At 48.7% G+C, this 6049-nt stretch overlaps 1 protein-coding gene across 1 annotated transcript in view; it reads right to left on the bottom strand.

The window, feature by feature from the left end:
• LOC129015142 (neuroblastoma breakpoint family member 11-like) overlaps positions 1 to 6049 on the bottom strand; it is a 2260169-nt gene that overhangs the window by 375763 nt on the left and 1878357 nt on the right.

Raw genomic sequence — 6049 nt, 5'->3', positions numbered from 1 at the left:
ATACCTCCCCTTCCCGGCCCCGCCCGCCTGGCTTCGGACAAGCCCCAGCCTGAGCCCCTCCCTCCACAGCCGACCCAGCAGCTACACGTCTGCGGCCGGTTGGCAGGACGCGTAGCCCCGGAGGGAGTGTATGGCCACCAAGATCGCGGGGTCCCTAGGGCAACGGGGAGGAGGCGGGCCCGAAGTGCCTGGTGGAGGGGGGCTTCGCCACGGCAGAGCTGGGAGGGGACAAGCTTTTAGGGAGCCAAAGATACTTGAAAGATGGAGGGAAAGTATCGGGAACTGCTAGAGCTCAGAGAAATGGGGGAGGGGGTAGCGAAGTTGGAGCGCAAACCCTCATCTCCATCTCTACATAAGTTTAATCAACTAAAATCGAGAGGTCTTCCGACTCGGGAAATGGGTGAGCGCTGATCCGTCTTAGGGAAGCCGTGGAGTCGGCATTCAGTTCAAGACGGCTATGCTCAATTCACCCTCTCCTCCTCCCCCATACACCAACTACAATGCAGCTCGTGGTCCGATCGTAGGACTCAAACTCGGCAGCAAAAAAAGTTTGGTGCGGGGAGCGGGACTTACCAGCACAGTTGTGGGAGATGGAGAGAGGGCTCGGGAGACTCAGAGGGCGGGCTGGAGAGGTGGGGGAATGGGGCTTGGCGCCGCTCCTGCTGTCCGCACGGCAGAAGTTCGGTCCAGCAGCCGGACGCGGTGGCCGCGGCTCCGCCCGGGCAGGAGCTCCGCCCGGCCTAGCGCTCGGGCTGGGGCCGCCCCCTCCAGGGGAAGCCCGCCAGGACCGCCGAGAGGGAAGGGGGGCGGAGCTCGGGCGAGAGAGGGAGGGACTCAAAGCCCGACGTTGGAGAGATTAACTCCTGGTGTGAGTGGATCTGGAGAGACGAGATTCTTGGATCCCATCATCCTCACTGCCTCTGTGACCCCTCACGCTTATGTATGGGATTGGGGTGGTGGCACGCTGCTGCTAAGGCGGTGTGAACCAGGTATCTGACAGTATAAAGCAGTCTTCCTTGAAATGACAACTGTCCCTCCCTAGGGCAAAGCCTGGGGTACTGAATCCAAAGTGTACCTAATAGTAACTATCCCAGATACACGTGCACAATACCTCCACCAGAGCCCCCATACCTTTGGTGTAGCTGAAGATGATCAGAGGGGTTTTCTTACCCACAAAAGGGATCTTTCTGTCCCTCTCTGAACTACCTACCCGCTCTCCTTCCTCCAAAGCCTTGGACCCTCCAGAGGCCCCATCCTAACCAAGCTGATCACTCACATGCAGGCCCCAGATTAAATCTCTGTATCCATGGAAATACCTATTTTTTTATTTTATTATTTTTGAGACGAAGTCTCACTCTGTCACCCAGGCTGGAGTGCAGTGGCGCGACTTGGCTCACTGCAACCTCCACCTCCCGAGTTCAAGCAATTCTCCTACCTCAGCCTCCCGGATAGCTGAGATTACAGGCCTGCGTCACCATGCCCGGCTAATTTTGTATTTTTAGTAGAGACAGGGTTTCACCATATTGGCCAGGCTGGTCTCAAACTCCTGACTCGTGATCCGCCCGCCTCACCTTGGCCTCCCAAAGTGCTGGGATTACAGGCGTGAGCCGCCGTGCCTGGCCCAGAAAATACCAACTTAAGGGAAATGTACCCGTACTACATACTGAGAAACTCACAGCATTTTATAGTTGGCTGCATATTTGTTCAATAAATATTGGAGTGCTTATCAGGGATCGTTAGGTGCTGAGGACATAAAAGCCTTGCAGGAGTTCACAGTCTAGCAGCAGAGACAAGACATATTAAACCTATAATCAGCATACCAAAAAAAGTGCTTTAATAAATAGGAAGAATTCTTTTATTTAGCTTAAGCCTTCAGTATAATCCTCCTCATAAGACACTACCCAGGCCAAAGATTGAAGGTGCCAGCCTACCAATATTCCCAGGCACCTGTTGAACTGGAACTAGGCCCAGTTACTTTGTGGTTTTTGTCCCTAGGGAAGATGCCACCCTCTCCTAACACTCAGGTTCTTTCCTTGCTGCTTTGCTACCCAAATTGGTGAGCGCTTCAAGCTAAACTTAGACTCAACTAGTTCTAAATTCCAGCTGCTCCCTTCCAACACCTGAGTCTTCGTCAAGTCCTGAGATCTTTTTTGATGTTGTTCTGTTCAGTCCTCTAGATCAAAAGTTACTATAGTTTGTATTTCTGAGAATTTTCAGTAGTTGCAGGATGAGGAAGGTAGGGAGGGTTATTAAAAAGAGACAAAGCAAGGATCTTTCGAAGTGATGGATATGTTCATTATCTCGATTGTGTAATGGTTTTATGGGTGTATATACATATGAAAACACATCAAATTGTATACTTCAAATACATGCATTTTACATGGAGAGACATATTGACGTATATCAGTTGTACGTCAATAAAGCTGTAAATGGCCGGGCGCGGTGGCTCACGCTTGTAATCCCAGCACTTTGGGTGGCCGAGGCGGGCGGATCACGAGGTCAGGAGATCGAGACCACGGTAAAACCCTGTCTCTACTAAAAATACAAAAAATTAGCCGGGCGTGGTGACAGGCGCCTGTAGTCCCAGCTACTCGGAGAGGCTGAGGCAGGAGAATGGTGTGAACCCGGGAGACGGAGCTTGCAGTGGGCCGAGATAGCGCCACTGCACTCTAGCCTGGGCGACAGAGACTCTGTCTCAAAAAAATAAATAAATAAAAAATAAAAATACATATAAAGCTGTAAATGCTGGGCGCAGTGGCTCACGCCTGTAATCCCAGCACTTTGGGAGGCTGAGGTGGGCAGATCACCTGAGGTCGGGAGTTCGAGACTAGCCTGGTCAACATGGAGAAACGCTGTCTCTACTAAAAATACAAAAAAAATAGCTGGGCGTGGCAGCGCATGCCTGTAATTTCAGCTACTCAGGAGGCTGAGGCAGAACTGCTTGAACCCAGGAGGCAGAGGTTGCAGTGAGCTGAGACTGCACCACTGCACTCCAGCCTGGGACAGACCAAGAGTCCATCTCTAAATAAATAAATAAATAAAATAAAACTGTAAACATTTAAGAGAAAAACCTCACCTTGAGTTCTAGTGATTTCATGAAGGAGGAATCTCCTTTAAAAGTTAATTTGGGCCAGGTGCGGTGGCTCACGCCTGTAATCCCAGCACTTTGGGAGGCCGAGGTGGGCGGATCACGAGGTTGGGAGATCGAGACCATTTTGGCCAACATGGTGAAACCCCGTCTCTACTAAAATACAAAAAATCAGCTGGGCGTGGTGGCGTGTGCCTGTAATCCCAGCTACTTGGGAGGCTGAGGCAGGGGAATTGCTTGAACCCGGGAGGCGGAGGTTGCAGTGAGCTGAGATCATGCCACTGCACTCCAGCCTGGTGACAGAGCAAGACTCCGTCTCAAAAAACAAACAAACGGAAAAAGTTAATTTGAAGGCCAGGCATGGTGGCTCACAGCTGTAGTCCCAACATTTTGGGAGGCTGAGGCAGGCAGATCACTTGAGCTCAGGAGTTCAAGACCAGCCTGGCCAACATAGTGAAACCCCATCTCTACTAAGAATACAAAACTTAGCCAGGCGTGGTGGCACATGCCTGTAGTCCCAGCTACGTGGGAGGCTGAGGTGGGAGAATCACTTGAACCAGGGAGGCAGAGGTTACAGTGAGCTGAGATCACACAACTATACTCCAGCCTGGGTGACAGAGCAATAATCCATCTTAAAAAAAAATTAATTTGAGGTTACTAAAGTTATTGAAAGAGAGAAAAAATAAATTGGAAAAAAGTTAATTTGAGGTTATAAGTTCTAGCATCCCTACAGGATGACGGAACCAGGGCACCTGAATCTTTTCCTGCATGCAAGCTCCAAAAGGATAAGAAGGTTTTCTGTGCTGCCTCTACTCTATTCCCAGTGCCTGACAAATAGTAGACTCCTTAAATATCTGTTTAATAAATTAAGTTACCAAAGGAGGGAAACTGTGAATCAGAAGCAAAGTTCCAGATTGAAGGCATTCAAAAACATAGTCTGAACCTCATCATGGCCCACCAGGTTTCACCTACTTTCACCCGCATACTCCTACATCTGAAGCCTGGGGAATGGGGTGGGGAGATGAAACAGGAATCATAAGTCCCTACTAAGTCCTGTTAGAGAGCCCAGGAGGAATAAAGGGAACATTAGGATTAGAGCTACTTTGGGGAAAAAAATTTATGAACTCAAGGAAAATTTTAAGGCTGGGGCTATTGAGGTAAGTTTGTGGAGTTTTAGGGAGGGAGACTGGGAAAACCAGGGGCTAAGGAAGTTTCTACTCCTGTGTTAACATTAACATCACTCACCACTCCCATAGGTCAGCCCATCCTGGGATCAGTTTCCAGGAGCCCCAGAGGGAGCCAAAGTCCTGGCTTCCATTACCAAAGCCGCTTCCTGACTCATTCTTGAGTTTAGCCGAATGATATCCCCCTTTCTGGACCCTTCTCTCTACAGTTTCTTCATTCTCCCCACCCCACCCGTCATATATAACAAGAAATGTAATAGTCCTTTAATATACGTTGGTAATTGAGAGCAGGAAGGCAAGGAGAGGTTCTGTTCCCCTTAATAGAAATGACTCAGACCTTTTTGATGATCTTTCTTCAATAGCTGCACCTCTTCTCCCTTTCTCCATCAATCCCTCCTTTTTCCATTTTCCTGGCCGTAAAGCAGTCCCGTGCCCATCCACATAAAACCTCGCACCTTCTCTAGGATCTGATCCGGATTATCTCAGATGCTCTTTTTCACCCTTGGCCAAACTCTGGAGCCAGCCTCTGCAGCCAGCCTCTGCAGCCCTTGTGTAGCCCCCTGTCTTCCACGACAACCCCTCCCCACTCTTTTTTCTCAACCCAGCCTCTTTACTGCGACAACTGCTGCTGTCTGACCCAGTGTAACCCAGCAGAGGGTGGACTGAGAGAAGGAATGGGGAGGGATCAGCGTGCGGGCCACCAAACTGCAATTCCAGATTTTAGAGGAATTCACTGCCTCATTTTCACCTACCAGCCTGGCTAGTGGAAGGGCAGGCAGGGGAGGAGGCCCAGGGGAAGTGGCCAAGAGAGATACATTTTTTTTTTCAGTCTGAGAATGGAATCACAGGCAAAAATGAAACTTGGGTATCCCTTCATCCTCTACCCAGGAATCAGACTTTTCATCCCTTTTGTCACCTCGGACAAAGAACAGTGAGACCATGTGTGTCAAATATAGACACGTTGTTTAACACTTGATAAAATATTTTAGATAGTATATCTTGAAGAAAATCCAGGTCTCTCAATCTCCCCTTTAAAAAAAAAAATCATGGATTCAACAGTCCCAAGGCAGAGAAAAAAGATTAGAGTTGTGACAGATTTGAGAAAGTGGAAAGGAAGAGTGTCAAACCCCATTTTCACTGAGGGCTGTTTTTCAAACCATGGGTCTTGACCCATTAGTGGATGCATTTTGATGGAGTATATTAGCAAAGAATAGAACAGAAATAGTAAAGTATTATTTGAGGTATGTATACACAAGATACAAAATGTATTTCTTGGCCAGATGCAGTGGCTCACACCTGTAATCCCAGTACTTAGGGAGGAGGATCACTTGAGGCCAGGAGTTTGAGACCAGCCTGGCCAACATGGCAAAACCCTGTGTCTTCAAAAAGTACAAAAATTAGCCATGCATGGTGGTGCATGCCTATAATTCCAGCTACTCAGGAGGCTGAGGCATGAGAATAGCTTGAACCCAGGAGGCAGAGGATGCAGTGAGCTGAGATCACGCCACTGCACTCTAGCCTGGGTGACAGAGTGAGACTCTGTCTCAAAAAAATTTTTTTTATTTCTTACTAGGGATCAAAAAGTTTAAAAGTTGCTGACTTATAGGGCCATTTGTGAATTTCATTCAAAAACAAATTAAATAATTGCCAAGGCCAGGCATGGTGGCTCAAGCCTGTAATCCTAGCACTTTGAGAGGCAGAGGTGGGTGGATCACCTGAGGTCAGGAGTTCAAGACTGCTTGGCCAACATGGTGAAACCCCGTCTCTACTGAAAATA

The sequence above is a fragment of the Pongo pygmaeus genome, chromosome 1, assembly GCF_028885625.2.
Source record: "Pongo pygmaeus isolate AG05252 chromosome 1, NHGRI_mPonPyg2-v2.0_pri, whole genome shotgun sequence".
Lineage (NCBI taxonomy): Eukaryota > Metazoa > Chordata > Mammalia > Primates > Hominidae > Pongo > Pongo pygmaeus.
The sequence above is the reverse complement of the archived record's forward strand: the minus strand, read 5'-3'. Positions and strand labels throughout refer to the sequence as shown.